At 37.9% G+C, this 18,917-nt stretch overlaps 1 protein-coding gene across 2 annotated transcripts in view; it reads left to right on the plus strand.

Moving 5' to 3' along the window:
- LOC116897713 (roundabout homolog 2-like) overlaps positions 1-18,917 on the plus strand; it is a 1,086,199-nt gene that overhangs the window by 543,703 nt on the left and 523,579 nt on the right. The gene's annotated exons all lie outside the window — the stretch shown is intronic.

Below are 18,917 nucleotides of genomic sequence, written 5' to 3' on the forward strand. Positions count from 1 at the left end.
GCTCTAAGAAAATTCTATAGGGCAATACCCAGAGTGATGTTAATCACAGAGTAAAAAGTTGACACACAAAATCAGACTGTAACAAAGTCAAGTGATGTGATTTTAAATAATGTCTCAGAGAAATCATTAAGCAAACAGCTTACCCTGCAAAGACAGAAAATGTTAAAGAAGAAGCTTTGAGGCTATCGATGGAGATCCGGGGAAGTGAAAGAATCATGGAGAGAAAAGGCCCTGAGGCCAGAGTTTGAGAACATGTTTGATGAATTACCATAAAATGTCTACTGCAGTTAAACTAAACTAAACGGAGGAAAGAGAAGATAAGTAAAGGAACAGCAAAGTGGTTGTGATGGTTTGCCTATGCTTGGCCCAGGGAGTGGCACTATTAGAAGGTGTGGCCTTGTTGGAGGAAGTGTGTCACTGTGGGGGTGGGCTTGCAGACCTCCTCCTAGCTGTCTGAGGATGCTCAGTCTGTTCCTGGCTTCCTTTTGGTGAAGATGTAGAACTCAGCTCCTCCTGGACCATGCCTACCTGGATGCTATGATGCCACCATGCTCCTGCCTTGATGATAATGGACTGAACCTCTGAATCTGTAAGCCAGCCCCAGTTAAATGTTGTCCTTTATAAAACTCATGTTAGTCATTGTGTCTGTTCACAGCAATAAGACAGTGGTGTTTGGTCCTGCAGTCTTTACCCTGGCAGTGGCGGTCCTTAGTTTCAATGCCAACATTCCGGAAACAATAGCAAGAAATAGGGTCGGGAAAGCTCCAGATACACAGAGACGGGGATGCTGCCACAGAAATTACTGTAAAGTTGTGTGGTGTGTTGGACCAGAAATGATAAACGGTGTACATTTCCATGAAGTTCACGATTATGTGCCTCGTTCAGCTAGTTAAATGTTCACCCTGTGATGTGATGCATAACTCACTTAGTGCAAAATATTAAACATAGCAAAAACTGGAAGGCAAGCATGAAATCTAGTAGAACCCCACAATTCAGAGATGCCACTCTGATAATTGCTAGAGGCAATTGGCAAGATTCAGAATATATTTGGAAAAGTAGGCAAAATACCTTTTTTAAATTTTTTTAACATATCAAATGTTATTCCCTTTCCTGGTTTCCCATCCATAAGCCCCCTATCTCACCCCCCTCTTCCTTTTTCTATGAGGGTGTTGCCCCTCCCAAACCATACCCCTTATACATATAAAGTCTTATAAAAATAAAATCAAGCTAAGAAGTCCAAATGTTTGAGGCTAGGGCATTTAACTGAAATGAAAGAGACTCTAGGAAATTCTAGGGGTCATTATCTCAGTTTAGAGCATAAGTTTAATCCTAAGAGTTTTGTGAGCTTCCTAGACAGAGACATCAGCATCCAACTGATTTTTTGAGTCTTGGGAACAGAAAAGGGGGATTTAGACCTCATTGAAATGTGCAGAAAAATGTAACTCAGTGTTCTATGAAGTTACTAAGGCAATAGGGAAAGTAATAAACCTGAGCTGAGAACAGCCACTCAGAAATCAGTTATACTGCAAGGAAGTTTAGAAGCATTTTTAAGTTTTAAATATATAGAATCTTTGGCTAAGGTCACCCCCAATAAGTCATGAAAGTGTCTCAGTTCCCAGGTCTTTGGTACTTTCTAGAGGGTTCCCCCACCTCCCACTCCCTGAGGCTGCTTATTTCCATTCATTCTCTTGGCCTACTGGCCTTCTCTCCTGTCTCCTCCCCCATTATCTGATCCGGTTCCCGTTTTCCCCTCCATTCTCCTCTCTCACCCAGGTCCCTCCCTCCCTCTGCCTTCTGTGATCATTTTCTTCCCCCTTCTAAGGAGGACTGAAGCCTCCTCTCTTGGTTATTTCTGCTTCTTACACTTCTTATTGTGTGTAGGCTGTATCCAAGGTAGTCTGTACTTTTTGGCTGATACCCACTTATCAGTGAGTACATACCATGAATGTCCTTTTGGGTCTGAGTTAATGGCTCAACTTGGGATCCATCTCAAGGGGGGACATCAAGGCTGTGATGTGCTTACAGATGGGAGCTTGGCATGGCTGTCCCCTGAGAGGCCTGACCAGTAGCTGACTGAGACAGAGGCAGATACTTAGACCCAATCATTTGACCGAAGTTGTGGAGCCCTGTGTTTGAATAAGGGGGAAGAATTGAAGAAGATAAAAGGAAGAACGACCCCATAGGAAGATTAGCAGTCTCAACTAACCAAGACCCCAGGGAGTTCCCAGAGAATAAGCCACCAATCCGGAGCATACATGGACTGATCTGAGGCCCCTGACATATGTGTAGTTGACGTCTGCCTGGTCTGGCCTCAGTGGGAGAAGATGTGCTTGATCCTCAAGAGACTTGAGGCCCCAGGGGAGGTGGAGCCCTGATTGGGGGACAACTGTCTCAGAGGCAATGAGGAAGAAGAATGGGATGAAGAACTGTGGGAGGGAGGATCAAGGAGGGCAACAACTAGAATGTAAATAAATAAAATAATTTAAGGTGGATAGACGGATAGATAGATAGATAGATAGATAGATAGATAGATAGATAGACAGACAGACAGACAGATAGACAGACAGACAGATGCCTCATCAGGTATATCTTTCAAGATTAGCCATTGCTATAATTTGAAATTTTCATGGCAAGCATCTAGCATGATAAGACCTAGTCAGCAAGGAAGAAACTTTGAGATCAAAGCCAGTTTGATTTCTCAAAGTTTTATGGTCAAAATGTATAGCATCTTCAGCCATTGGTTCTTATTGTTCAGCTGTGGTGAGCAAAGAATAGCAATGGAGGTGGCCTGCATTGGTTTGCAAGTCTCTAGGAATCCCAACCCATCATAACCAGCAACTCCACATGCATTCCATGCCTGACGCTGGGCTTTTTATTTAAAGTCCTGTGGCTTTTTGTAGGCATATCTGTGTCTAAAAACTACTGTGTGTGTGTGTGTGTGTGTGTGTGTGTGTGTGTGTGTGTGTGTGTGTGTGTGTGTGTGTGCAGATTTTCAGATGTTGTTTTTACACAGCCTCAGTGTTAGGTCCGCCTCTCTCCTGTTCTTTTCTTTATTCTAAGTCATATTTCTTTTTAACGAATGACTACATTTTTATTTAAATACCAAAATCTGTTCATTATTCATTAAATAACTTTTCAGGTTATTTTATATTTACACTTCAGAAATGAGTAATATTGAGCTATGTCTGTTGGAAGGGAGTTTAAAGTGGCTTATTTGGACAATGTTAAACCGAGTTCTCTTACACTATGACTTTTAGAAAGAAAAATGACTTTGAACAGTATAACCAATTTGACTTTCTGTGCTTTTAATGGACAGTGTGATTTTTATAGTTTCTAGAAGAGAATTGAAGGAAAGTCTATTATTATGAAATTAATTTGCATATTAATCTTCAGAATGACTCATTTGCCATCAGGAACACTTTTAAATATACCCTCATATACTTCAAAATGATTCGGAACAGATATTGGACATATCCACTAACAAATGTTAGAGTTTAAAAGTATATAATATGTATGTAGTGATGATTTTCAAATGCTCATGACATCATTTACATTATACTAGAATGAAATAGTGAATAAATCTGGCTTCACTGGAACAATACAGAGACAGCTCTGACCATGACATAGAGGTCAAGAAGCTAGTCTTCCTCACAAGCTTGAATTGCAGGATATGGCAGAATATGGTGACATATCTTGCAAGTTTCCTTCCATCACCTGTCCCAAAGCTGTCCCACTAGGCATCCCTCTCATCTGATGTGTCACCCAGACATGTTCAACCTAAACACATTTGTGGAAATATGTGCACCGTATCCCTACTTTTGCTCAGAGATATAAATTCCCAATTCAGTATTAATTAGGAATAGTTGCCAGAGGCCAGCTCCAGAACTCTGGTTCTCTCTTGAAAGAGGGTTGGCAGGGGCAAGACTTGGTCCTGGGAAGTTTAGGGTTGTTTTCTATAATAATGTCTACCAATCTAGATATTAAGTTACTCTGAGGCCAGAAGCTGTAGGCCTCTGCACCTATTGACACTTGTTGCCTAACAGTGTGTGTGTGTGTGTGTGTGTGTGTGTGTGTGTGTGTGTGCATGTGTGTGTGTGTGTGTGTGTGTGTGTGTGTGTGTGTGTGTGTGTGTGTGTGTGTGTTTGGGATGGAGGGATAGGTAAAAGATTTATTGCTAGTGCTTCCTTCTGTGACCAGGAGCTAGGAGCCCCTTACTGACCTGGCTGGTTAACTCTATGTGAACCAGAGAGAAAGGAAAGGGAAAAAATTGAAAACTTTTACACAAATATGTGCAGAAACATGTACACACATTTACATTTGAATGCATATTCTCATTTATATATTAACACATTCAAATTTTTGTTGGACCAAACCAGCTCTCTCATACACTGTATGCTTACATACATACTCATGTACTTATAGACAAGCACATATATCTGGATGAATGATTAGATGGGCGGATTGAGGGATGGAAGGATGGATAGATGGACAGATAGATGGATGGATGACGGATGGATGGATGGATGAATGGATGGGGCAAAGCCCCATGAGTCAAACCATCCAACAATTTTATTTCTTTTATCTGGCTTTTTTATACATTCTTAGGCAAAAAGTTCTTTAGAAAATTACCTCAAAGATAAAATGTAACATAAAATCGACTTGTAGAAGTTATTGACATTAAGTTCAAAGCAGTATTTCATTCTAACATGCTTATCATAAGTTCGAAGCACCAGTTTTTACACGGCCTTGCCTCATCATAGTGTGCATCTGTAGCTTTCTTTGTCTTTGGACCTAAATATTTTTCCTCAGACACAAACTTGCCCCAAGTCTAGTTCTCTTTTAGTTCATTGTGTTTCTTATCAAGCAGCTTTTTCTTATGGTATAAGGTGTGGGAACATTCTATTCTTGGTTCTAACATTATTACATCTCCCTACCAAAGCAACCAAGACCATCTCTTAAAACATTCTTCCTAAAATCATTTGAATTAAATCAGGAATTCTATAAAATCATCAGTTCCTCTAAACAGCATTAACTCAGATAAGTTCAGCTTTATGTTCATCTGCAGGAAATCTGAGCAACAGGGTGGGCTAATACCCAGGGATTATTTTACGATTTAACAATGACAAGAGAGGCATATATCAGGTGCAAGAAGCAATCCTACGATGAAGTTTCTTTAGAACCACGTCTGTCAGATCACACCCATCACAGACCACGCAAAAGCAGTGGGCTGCATCCAGAAAGGTCGCCTACTTGCCTTACCCTCTCCTAGATGTCTCCTGAGAGTTGTGCTTTATGTAGTAAATATATTTAGCATGATAGAGGTACTTAGATTTGAGTTCCACCCAAAAGAAGAACATCTGAGTTTTGTAACTGACATTTAATTTAAAAATAAAATGAGAGATGTTATTTCAAAACTTAAATCAAATGATTTGAAGAAAATTGCATGTTTAAATGTAACTAAATCGAAATTCTTATTTAAAATTTCTATGAGTTTAAATTTTTATTTAATTTTATTTTATACAGTATCTATTAACCATATTCTTTCCCTACTCCCAGCTCATAGATACATACATACATACATATATACATACATACATACATACATACATACATACATACATACATACAGGAAACACAACCAGTCAACAAAAACTTAAAAAATAAAAGTTGGAGAGCAAACTGAAAAAAAAATCAATAAGACAGAAACTACCAGAACAAAATCTGCCTCTCCTCAATTAAGTCCTTTTCCTATTCTCTTGGGCATAGGGGCTGCCCTGGAGTGTGATTCATATATCCAGTGACACTCCATTGGAGAAAACTGATTTTGGGTTTCCTGATAGGTAATAGTTACAAAGAAGCTCTCGGTTAGGGGTGTGACCTTTGGTCTACTTGCCTGTCTCAATGGTTGGATTTTTCTCTGACTTGAAACCATGCAGGTCTTATGCATGCAGTCGCAGTCTCTGTGAGGTTCAGTGTATGTCAGTGTCTGGAAATGTGGTTACACCAGAGCCACCACCCCTTCCTCTCTTATAATCCCTCCATCTCCTTTTATGGATACACCCCTGATATTTGAGGAGAGGGACAATATAAAGACATCAGTTTAAGGGCTGAGCATCCAAAGGTAGCTTACTCTGCACATCGTTCACTTGTGAATCTCTTTGTTAATTACAATCCACTTCATGAAGTTTTTCTGATAAGGGCTGAGTGGTGGTCTCCTTCATGTCTATAGCAATAATGTCATTTTTTGCAGTGTTACTCTAGCAGAAAAAGAGTAGTAGGATTTCCCCTAGGTTCATGACAAATCTAGTCTCACATTCCTGGCCATGCTACTAGTGTCAGATACGAGTTCCATGTAATGAAGCGAATCTTAAATCCAATCCAAGTGTGGTTGTTTGTCCTGTATCATTTATGACCTCTGTTGAACCAGTATAACGTTCAGTCAGGTTTCTGTTTTAGGTTGTCAAAAGTGAAACCCATGATTACTTTTCTCCTCCATAGTGCTAAAATTACCTTAGAATACCATACATACTTGTCAATAGAGGTGAAGACAGTATATGGGTATCTGCTCAATATCTCCATGTTTAATATCAATAACTTGTTGTGTCTTCAGCAATAAGACCTAAAATCAAGTGGTAGAAAATAGCTAATATCCTTGGCAACAAGTCATAACATTTTGAGAAGATTATGGGTCCTCTTTGTCCAACAACTCAGAAAGGTATAACATATTCCTGGCACTTGATGTTTTAAGTGGTGACATAAGAGGCCTGTTGGTGAATATATCCCCCATTATAAACTGACTCTGAAAGCGAACATCTCAGCTAACTTAACTAAAAGAACCACTTAAATATAGTCCACGAAAATTAGATGATTCATTGTAATACGGTGTCTAAATCTCATTAATGTTTCAGTATTTGTAGGACTAATAAATGACAGCACAATAGGAACAATAACCAAGTCGAGGAATTGAGTCTTGTACATGTTAACAAAAATTGGGCTAGCAACATTTAGACACAATAGGGAATTGTGTGTCTTGAAATATGGACAAAAATGTCAATTGTCTCAATGTGGGGACATTATGGGCTAAGAGACATTATATGAACTGAAATGAGACACTCAAAGAAAGACAAAGGATAATTATATGTGTACATGGAATTCTTAAATCATCACTATAGAAACATAGAGTAAAATAGTAGCTATCAGAGAATGGAAGTAGGGACATTGTTGGTTAATGGACACAAAATTTCATAAAACAAAAAGAGTAAATTAAATGAAAGCATTCGTTTGACCTCACCTTTCTTGCCTTTGTGTTCTGTAGCAGATTGCATCATGAAAAACATCAATGAAGTTATGAAAGCTCACCAGGGGTTCTTTTATCGAATGTCGAAATGAATTCTTGTAAATTGTGATGATATGTATGCAAAGTATTTATTTTCATCTCATCTTCTCTCTTATTAATTTGTCAAGTGAAATGATTTTGAATGATGAACAGCATAGCATTCAATAAAAAATGCATAAAAGCACCATTTTGCTTCATAAAGTTGTACTATTAGGGACATTTTTTGAATATATAAAATGATTCCTTTTTAGTGGTTTCTAAATTATTGTACTATTTAATATGATACTTCATTGATAGAAATTTCTGTGTCCACTTATATGAGTAATAGATAACTATATGCTTAGGCTAGAGACACAAAGTGATACTGAGAGCTATACCCAAAACTTAATGATTAGAAGAAATGTCCTGCTCGTTCACCCACCCACTCATTTAGAGTGACAGTTCTAGCAGATTGAACTTTGGTGGATAGAAATTTTCACCTCTTCTGATCATTTTCTTCAACATATGATCAAGAAACCCAGACAGTACTATTTACACTTTACAAACATTACAGTTAGTGTGGTTCTTGCTGGTAGCTTGGGATTACTAACTGCAGTGCTTATGGCTGAGCACCAGACGTAAGAATTTTTCTCCTTTTGTCATTGATATTGGAGATGTAATACCTCATGTGTCTTGTACTTTTGCCATTGACACCAAGCTTTGTCTCTGTAAGTGTAAGTTTTTCTATGGGAAATCACATAAGGTCTTGGAAATAGGGAAAGAAGAACTAAGAGATTAGAATTAGATATGAAGAAACTGTTAATTATTTTATCAATGCAATGATTTCATAGAATCTGATTAACTTCTTTATATAATCTAATGTGGAAATCATTTCATAATAATAACGTAACCGGGCATGTTGGCACATCCCATTAACTGGCCAGGAGGAGGCAGACAGATCTCTAATTTCAAAACCAGATTGGTCTACAAAGCTGGTTATAGGTTAGTTAAGACAGAGAAATTCTGTTCTTAAAAATGAAATAGAGTAGTAATACAATGAGAGTGATAATGATGATGATTATGTCAGTGTTGATTAGCCCTTTGACAGACTGTAACATGATGCGATTTACTCTCTAGAGGTTCAGAGAAACATCATCTTTGGTTTCCAAAGGGAGGAGCTCTAGTGCCCATCACCACAGTAACCATAAGCAGCTAAAGATTATTCAATATTTTTCATCATTCAAGTTTCTGAGCATCATGTTTTAAGATAATATTGATAAATGTTTGATTGAACCATGTCCTCCAATAGGATATATTCAAGTCCTAAGCTTGTTGGATTTATTTGAGAATGAGATTTTTGGTGAAATCTGGGGAAAGAAGAGGTGATCTTTACCAGGAAAGAACATACCAATTAGTTGTCCAGTGCCAAGGGCTCAGACCTGAAGAGATGCTGCCAAGTAATTTCATATTGACTACATGATTGGGTCATAATCAGTAATAGTTACATATGTAGAAATGCAAATACATATACAATGATACGTAATAAGAAAAGAGGCCATGAATTTGAAGGAGAGTGAGTAGGGAACAGTAGAGAATGTGGAGGGAGGAAATGGAAGGGCAAGATGTTGTAATTATAATTTAATATAAATAAACTTTAAAAACAAAAGAAATAGGTTATGGAAAAATAATATGGTACTAGAGTAGGGTTGGTCCTAAAGTCATGTATCTGATGTCTCTATCTTAAGAGAGAGAGAAACAAAGGCAAAAAAGACTGTTGCATCACATAATAACGTGCACATAAATTTGGGCTTACATCTCAAACTGGTGGAAAATAAAGGACTACAGAGATGCCAGGGGCAATGGAGACAGAGGAAACTCCTCCCCATGGCCTTTGCAAGGATTCTTAGCTTGCCTTTGGGCTTCTCACTTCTTGAAACATGAACATTAATTTCTCTGGCATTATCTCAATTATAGAAAGTGTAGTGATGACACTATTCCAAAACTTACATGGTATGGCATTCATAAAATGAAGAAATGAAAAAGAAAGTTCAGCGTCGTGATGCCAATGATTAATTACATCATACTCATTTCTTATGTGTTGACAGGAACCTTGAAGAGAAAGGAAAATCAGTTCCGTTTTAGGAGCCTCAGCATGAAGGTTGCGGTAGAATAGTTCGGTACTGGCTCCCCTAAATGTAGATATGTGTATTTTCATCCCCATCACTGTTGCCTCACTAGAACTGCACTCTCCTGCTACCTATACAGTGTGCCAGCCTTTGGTGACTTCCTCTTGCTTATCCAGAGTGACTCAGTAGACCTCAGCCATATTTGCCTTTCCCCATGTGACCCGTTTCTTTTCTATGCTTCAATAAGCAAGCAAAATAAATTTAATTCTCTTGACACAGGAGAGTAGTCGAAGGTCAAGGAAGCAATATGACTGGTGTCTTGGAGGCCTGATTTCTGCTGCCAACGTGGCACCTCCTGTTATAGTCTAGTTCATAGTGTTAAGTGTCCAAGTGCAACTAGCATTTCAGAAAACACAAGGGCATGTTGTGATCCAATACTGTCTATGTTTTGCCTTCTGGATGCCTGTGTTATTTCTCCTGTTGTCTGTGAACTAAAAGCTTTCTAGGTCTTGTAAGCATGAACTCAGACTTCTCTCTAATCAACCATATTTTTTTTCTATTCCTGTTCATGTTGCTTTCTGTTTGTCTGAGTCCATTGAATAAGATCTTTGTTTCATGATCAGTTTTCGCATTAGCTCTAATTTTCTCTAATTCTCATTTGAACAGAGAAGAATATTTAAGGATTTACTTAACATGTCAGCTTCAGGACTTAGGGAGATGGTTCAGTTTGTACATTGCCTGCCATCAAGTCCAATATCCTAAGTTCAATACACAGAATCCATGAAAAAGTAGATATGGTGTTCCACTCTTGTAAGCCCCTAGACTGAGGAGGTAGAATGTGGAAGGTCTCTTGGTTTCTCTGGGTCCTAGCCTGGCTGAATTGGCAAGTTCAAAGCCAGGAAAATACATGAAATACAATTTATTTTACACGGAAAATTAAATTATAAGATGTCCAACCTATTAAGGTTAGGGATTGCTAAAAGAGTAGAGTTCTGCATATCACTTTGCTGGTTAGTTAAAAAAAACAACTAAAATTATAAATTAGATTAAATGTGATAGAATTTCTTAATCAACAAATATTTATTCTAAATTTAAACATATCAGATAAATAGAATAAATACAAATATCAAATAGTATAACAATAAAATTTTAAGCTAAATTTTGGATTGCATGTTTACATGAATTTTAATGATTAATAAATCCAGACAATTATTGACAATAAATATAAATAACAATGTCTATAAAAGAAATAAATTAAATTAACATAAATACTTTATATCATAATCAAGAATTGTTTAATAAAAATATAATTGTTTTAAGTTTCATGAAGATAATAAGGTTTTAAAAAACCTAAATATAAATAAAATGATTAGGGCTTTATTTATGAAACTGAATTAGATTTTATGACTTTTACGGCTTGTCCTGAGTGCACAGCTCTCAATATTTTATGTAATTACCAAATGTGAAGTCATATCATAATACTCATAAGTACTTTCTAATAAAGCATTTGTCAATGAAGTAAACATGTAACTTGATTTCATGGAACAGACATTTTTTTTTAAACAGGGAGAAAATGTTAAATTGAATAACTACCCAGAATGAAAATGATCTTTCTGATTACCGTTTTATTCAATATAGTAGAATCTTTAGAAATTGAAGTTAAAAGTAGAAATAGCAACTACCGTATAAGGAGCACTCAGTGCCAGACACAACGTTAGGACTTTTACACACATAAACATATATAATTCTTTTTTTATTAAGTGCATAAGTTATTTTATTTTTGTCTTTTTATTGGATATTTTTTATTTACATTTCAAATGTTATCCATCCTCTTTCTCCCACCCAAACACCCACCCCTTCATTCCTCCCTACCCTGACATTCCCCTACACTGAGGAGTCCAACCTTGGCATGATCAAGGGCTTCTCTCCCCTTTGGTGCCCAACAAGGCCATCCTCTGCTACATATGCACTTGGAGCCATGGGTCTGTCCCTGTGTACTCTTTGGAAAGTGGTTCAGTTCCTGGGAGCTCTGGTTGTTCTTATGCGGTTGCAAACCCCTTCAGCTCCTTCAGTCTTTTCTCTAATTCCTCCAATTGGGGCCCCATTCTCAGATCGATGGTTGGCTGCAAGCATCTGCCTCTGTATTTGTCATGCTCTGGCAGAGCCTCTCAGGAGACAGCTATAGCAGTCTCCTGTCAGCATGCACTTCTTGGCATCAGCAATATTGTCTGGGTTTGGTGGCCGTGTGTATATTCTAACAATATCCCTTACAATCTTAGTCAGGGTTCTCTAGAGTCACAGAACTTATGGGTAGTCTCTGCATAGTAAGGGAATTGGTTGATGACTTACAGTCTGTAGTCCAACTCCACAACAATGATCAGCAGCAGCTGTGAATGGAAGTCCAAGGATCTAGCAGTGGCTCAGTCCCAAAGGGCAGGCAGGCAAAAAAGAGAGTCTCTTCCTTCTTCCAATGTCCTTACATAAGGAACGTGTTCCAACAACTTAGGGGTGGTGCTTTTACATATAGGTTGCCCTTGGAATTTCACTTTCAACTCACTTTCTCCAGCCATCAGACTGTCTTAAGGACAGTATTTTTCTTCATGAAAGGAATGTGTTATTTATTTTGACTTCCTACTGAGAAAACCTAGAAGCTAGATAGACAGATGCCTGAATAGATTACCAAGCTACCCTGTGTTCTCCTTTCCTTGGTGTATTTTACCAACAACTGGTACTGATGGACAGGCACATTAGCCTTGGCTGTGAGAGAAACAAAAATAAGACATAGCTTTGGCTCTCCCTCTAGAAAATAATGAAGAATTTAGCAACAAATTTAGGGTTGTTTTTTTCTCTCTCTCTCTTTTCAGGAGTGTTCATGACTAATTCTCTACGGAACTGACTGCCTGCTAGCTTCTCCTTGACCTTCTGTGCTAGCTTAGTAAACACATTGAATAGCTAATCTGCGTTCTGTGAACTCAGCTTTCTCTGTTGGGTTGTTTAAATAAGTGCTTTCTTTCATTTGTGCCTAATTACACTCTCTCTAAAAGACAATTTTAGATTGAGTTGTCGTCACACCTTCTCGCTTTCCCTATCTGCATCATGCCATTGTGCAGAGATCTTTGCAATGAAAGCTTTCCAAAGAAAAGGGAAATTAAGTTCATTGTAGTGTTTCCATATTTGGGGATTATTTTCACGTATGCACAGCGCTCCTTTCTGTGTTACATGAGATATGTCCATTCTTTCCAAAGCATCATATGTGCAGAGTGAAATGCTAACCTCCTCAAAATAAAGCTTGGTTCTAAGAATCTTTATTCTGGTTTTTCAAGTACCCTCCAGCTTATTTTCTTTGTTGACTGTTGAAATGATTCAAATACCTTTGAATAACACCACAAACTCTGTATGAACTTCTCTTGTTGTTCTTTATATTTACACGTAAACTCTAAGCTTTTCTTTGTTCTATGTTAAGAAGTGTAAGACTGTATCCAACATCTATTCTGTTTCTAGCCTCATGTAACCTGTTGGCAATACAGTGGATTGGAAAACAAATATTGTCCTTGTGTTTTTTTTTATTTTATTTTATTTTTTACTGTATAAAGTGCTAAAAATGTAGTGGAAGACTCTCTCTGTCAAACTTTTACTCGTTTCTCTTTTTTTTAAGCAGGGAGCACAGTTTATTGCAGCTGTCACTTGCAGTGAGAAACACTAAACTGTTTTCAAAGGAACACGCCCACTGTCTCCATTCTTCACTTCCGTTCTCTTTCCTTCCAGCTTTCTCTAACAGGTTTATGTTGGTCAGTGACATGTGGAGCCGAGAGCTACAATGCATTAAAGAGAAAAAGTCCAGAATTTATGAAGCTACAAGAAGAAAGCAGGAGCTAAAAAAAAATGTTAGATTTAGCTGCCTGCTTGGTCTTTGTTTGTTTGGGTCTCCCCTGCAATGTATGTGCAACTTTAATAAGATTCCGTCCCTTAGCATGGGAATTTTATTTTCTACAATTTACATGAAGTGAGGAATGGATATTCCATGCTCTGACTTTTGGCCCATAAATATAGACTTTGTGTTAGGAGGCTGAAATCAGGAGTCTAGGAGCAGAGAGAGCTGTAAGAAATCTCTCCTCCATTTTATATGCTACAAATGTCATCTTTCTCTCTCAGCATCGCCTCCTGACTCTGATGACATGGTTCTACTCAGGGGCAAGGAATAGATCCTTTTTTGGAAATTCACACAGTTCCTAGAAGCTTTCACAGAATAAAATGTAGCTTCTCATTATTGGAAAGATTATAGTGACGATATGTTCATTTATATAAGACTTTAAAAAAATGTTTTCGTCAACTATGAACTTCGTATTTGCTCTTATTTTAAAATGTGCACATTTTATTCTACACTTTCTTTCCTTTCTCTATTTCTTTCAGTATGTGTAATTAATGAATTTCCACAGATGAAGAGACCTCAGCAAATCATAGCAAGAAGAACACAGAAGTGCTTTTTAAAGCTACTTGTGGCAGGCCTGAAATTCAGATCCAACATTCTTAACATGACAAGTGTCCTGACCTAAAAAAAACAGAACTCACAAGAAACATAAATATTGCAAGAAGGAAAGGCAGAATAATAATCTGTAAGGATTATTTCTATAGGTATTATTTCCATTATTTCCATAAGTAATTAGGCATGCAGTTGCTGGCTTTTGCTTAATCCTCCAGTCAAGCTCAGATGTTCTCTTGTCATTTTAAAAGACCAGGTTTTATTTATTTTGTTTTTGTTTTTGCTATTAAAGAAACAAATATAAAAATCATAATATCATTTTTAAATAAAAGTATGGGTTTTACTAACAAGGTGGTACACAGGAAGAAATTATGTATCTATATGCACGTGTGTCTATGTATTGTGTGATTTTTGTTTCCTTGCACCATTTAAAGGTTCACACAGTGTGACTGACAAGCCTGTTGCTATTGGTAGCCAAGAGGACATGTGAATGGATGTGTCTTTATCTTTTGGTATAAGGTGTATAAGTCTTTTTCTTTGTGTATCAATATATGTAGGTATGTTTATAATTGATTTACCAAGTGTGTGAATTGTTTTATCTCATAGTCTAGCTCCTCATTAGGTGAAATTAATAGGAAAAAGATTCAACAAAAGTAAAGCAAGAAGTTACATAAGTTTGAGACATTTACTGTGAGCTAGAATTAAACTGGTGGCTTCATATTTTTCTGTGTTATTGTTTTCAGTAGCAATGATAGGTTAATACTTATTTTTAAACCTTAAAGGAGAAAATGTTTTTCTCTTGAATGCCATAAAATAAAAATGGCAGGGTTTTGGTACCTAACCAATTTGATTTGGTGGCAATGAAAATTATTAGCTAAATTATATTTCCATAACTCAGTTTGCATGATTATTGTATTTTTTTATAAATAGGGGAACAGTAGACCATGGAACACTGACAAGAATAATCATTTGCAACTAGTATGGAATTCCCAGGAGGCCTGGCTTGAAATAACTTCTCTACAGTGCCCTTAGATGTGAGTTCCTTTATCCCCTCATTGGGGAATATTGTGTAAAACACATCTGAAATGCAAAACCATCAATAATAATGTGATATAGGAAGAAATTAGACTAAGAGTCAAAACAGGATAAAATCTAAGGGGTTCAAGACTATCTGTGAATTTCTAACTTAATGGCAGTGACAATTAAGTTGCTGAAAATTGAAACTAGCATTATGTGTTAGAAAGAAAAAGCCCGAGTTTAGGTTTCTCATTTTACTTAAAATTATAGTAGATACAGAGACCCACAGCCAAACATTAGAAGGAACTTGGCAATCTTGTGAAAAATGGAGAGGAAAGAGAGGTCAAGAACACAGGAAAACCTACTAACCTGGGCTCATAGAGACTAAAGTGCCAACCAGAGAATATACATGGGATAGACACATGCCCTTGCATATATGGAACATTTGTACAGTTGGGTCTTCATGTGGGACCCCTAACAACAGGAGTAGGGGTTGTCTCTGACCATGCTGCCTGTCTGTGGATTTCTTTCCCCTAACTGGGCTGTCTCTTCTAGTGTCAATTAAATAAGATGTGCGTAGTTTACCTCAACTTGATATGCAAGGCCTGGTTATATCCAGGGGAAGACTCCCATTTTCTGAAGAGAAAGTGAGGAATGGTGGATAGACGGGCGAGGAGAGGAGAGGGAGGCAGTAGGAGGGGAGGAGGAAAGAGAAGCTGCAGTCAGAAAGTAAAATAAGTATTTTTTAAATTAAAGAAATATTTAAATGTCCGTTTATATGGGATTGATGAGTATCATTTTAGAAAGCCCAGAAAGCAATTCCTATTTATGTCCTTCTGAAAGGACTGGCACTCATCTATATCTAATAAAGTGACATTGGTTTAAGACTGAGAGGTGTGGAATGGAGCTAGGGTAGAGAAGAACTGTAAATATGGTAGAGGAGACAGATAAAGAAGTGACCACTTTAAAGATAAGTAAAGTTAGACATTCAGGCAGTGGCAATCACTCTTGTCAGGGGGCAGCAGGGATTTGAGGTAGTCACAGTGCATCAGAAGCAATAGCAGTTAAGATAGAAGGCTGGGTCATAGGAACTCAAGCTGGCCCCAGTGACTTTCCTCTACTGATGCTCCACCTCCTAAAACGTGTACAACTTTCGAAAGCGTTGCTGCTAGCACCGTTAAAACACAGTAACCCATGAGTGATCACAGTCCAACCCAAGCAATCCGATCCTACATATCCAAAGAATTCTGTGGGAAATGTAAGAATAGTATATGTCCTGGCTGGCTTGGAACTTCCAAATGCTCACCCAAATGCTACATACGTTTTATATTCATATATTTTTTTTTTTACTTATTCACTTTATAACTCACTATTCTCCTCTTGGTCACCCCATCCCAAAATCCTTCCCTGTTTTTCTTTCTTCTCCAAGCAGGTATAGCCCCCTCTAGATATCCTCCCCACTCCTGGCCATTTCAAGGCCAGGCACTTCCTCTCTCACTGAGAGCCCAGCTAGAAGAACGTATCCCACATACAGTTAATAGCTTTAGGGACAGCCCTCTCTGCAATTGATTAAGACGCACACGAAGACCAAGCTGCAAATCTGGTGCATATGTACAGGGAGGCCTACCTCCAGCCTATGTGAGTTCTTTGGTTGGTGGCTAACACTGAGAGTCCCAAGGGTCCGGGTTAGTTGACCCTGTTGGTCTTCCTGTGGAATTCCTATCCCCTTTGAAGCCCCAATTCTTCCTCCTGTTCTTCCATAAGAGCCCCCAAGTTCTATCACACACTTTCACTCCGAAGTTTTTAACCTGAACTTACAAGACAAGACAAGTTGAGCAGAACAGTCTTTCTTGAGATCAGATGATGGCTGACATCTTCAAATGGCCTGTGGTTTAACCTACTGACCAGGACTGTGACAGTTGTTTACATCTTATTTAGATTTAACCTAAATAAATAAATAAATAACTGTACTTATGACTCTATGTTCTCTTTTTGATCTTATACAATAGAGGAGTAAATTGAACTCTCTGGTACATTTTGTGGAAAGAGACCCACTGAGTTTTCAATTACAACTAAAGTTGGTCTTTTTGTCTAGAAATAAAATATATAAATCTGTCCTTCCAACATTTACAAACAGGATAAAACAAAACAAAAGCATTCATCTTATTATGTAATATATAATATATTAAAGAAATAAGCTGTAGGACAGGAAGAGCGAAGGCAAATTGCAAGGTGTATATTCCCATCTAAGTTTCAGTATTTTTGTTTTCAAGTTGGTGGCTTAGGGCTAAACACCTGTCCTTGGATTCAGTCCTACCTTTCTCCAGCATTTTAAGCATCAATGCACTCGACAAAATCAAGGCACCTTGAACAAAGAGGGAGAATCAAGAAGTACATCTTCCCAAATTAGAAGGTCAATCCAAAGCACTAGCAGATTCATATTAAGGCAAGCATCAATTAATATAGGGACCGATAATCCTTTAAAAATTATAACACAGTCCTAGAAGCTTTTCCCATGAACTGTTCAAAAGAGGATGAAAATGGTCCTACCTTCTTCAAGCACATGAATGTGCTGATGAACCCTCCATGGGCTTCCTTATCGCTCAATAACACATAAGGATTTATACTTCTGTGATGGCCACAGTATGTCAAAAAAAAAAAAGAAAAAGAAAGAAAGAAACCATCCTGTGAATCTGGACGTTTGATTAGACTGGATTTCCTCACTGGGCATGTATAAAAGTCATTTAATTAATTATAGATTTTGTTCTGGAGAAGAGCTCGGGTCCAGAATGATATGCATAATGATTCAGATTATATTATACATTAGGTCCAAATTTTCATGGACTTCTGCTTTGTACAAAAAAAATTGTGTCACATAATGCCAAATAAATCCTAAACCACTCTATACTTCAGGAAATGAAACTATGTCTTTCAGTGAGAAAGAGGAGCAAACAGAAAAAGATTGAAGGAACAGAAAGAATATTAACTTTCATATCTAGAACTCTAGGCTTCTTCGATAAGCTGAGCTCTCAGTATAACAAGACACGCGCATTGCTACGGTCATTTCTTTTCTTAATGCCAATTTCTAAGCCCACATTTTGTCCAGAGACTTGCTAAGAGGAAACAGCTGAGCATTAATTGCTTTGCCTGTGGCCTCCTTCCACCAGAAGTTGCATTCAATGAGCCAGGCCTGCCAGTCATTGCTGCCAACCCCAAGCAGGCCAGCAGAGCACAGCACAGTGGGGAGGAGATAGGGAGGAAGTGCGAAGCATGGCTGTGAACACAGATCTACATGAAGGCAAATTTGAAAGCTTTCCTCGCTAATTCTGCACTTGCTATGGTACATTCCCATAACTCTGTGAGCCTTGGCCTCCTAAGTGGGAAAACAGCAACAGCAGTGCCTCTTTTGTTTTGTATGTTAACTGGAGGGGCCTGTCGGTAAATGAGTACAAAGACAACTACAAGAGGTACATGGGAAACAGGTGCTTCATGTATGTTTACAGTTTCTCTTGCTTTGATTGCTGTACTCATTCAGTAATAGCCTCCATTTTAAGGGTATATTGCTTTATGGACACTCATAAGTATGACACATCTTATTTTCACCAATTCTATTTAAACACTAGGAAAAGCCATCTAAGCAAGCCATACAGAAATGTACTTAACTCCTTACATTGACGATAGTTGCACCTGAATGATGTGGCTTGAGGATCTTCTTCTTCATCATCATCTTCTTCTTCTTCTTCTTCTTCTTCTTCTTCTTCTTCTTCTTCTTCTTCTTCTTCTTCTTCTTCTTCTTCTTCTTCTTCTCCTCCTCCTCCTCCTCCTCCTCCTCCTCCTCCTCCTCCTCCTCTTCCTCCTTGTCCTCCTCCTCTTCTTCCTCCTTCTTCTTCTTCTTCTTCTTCTTCTTCTTCTTCTTCTTCTTCTTCTTCTTCTTCTTCTTCTTCTTCTTCTTCTTCTTCTTCTTCTTCTTCTTCTTCTT

The sequence above is a fragment of the Rattus rattus genome, chromosome 4 (assembly GCF_011064425.1).
Source record: "Rattus rattus isolate New Zealand chromosome 4, Rrattus_CSIRO_v1, whole genome shotgun sequence".
NCBI lineage: Eukaryota > Metazoa > Chordata > Mammalia > Rodentia > Muridae > Rattus > Rattus rattus.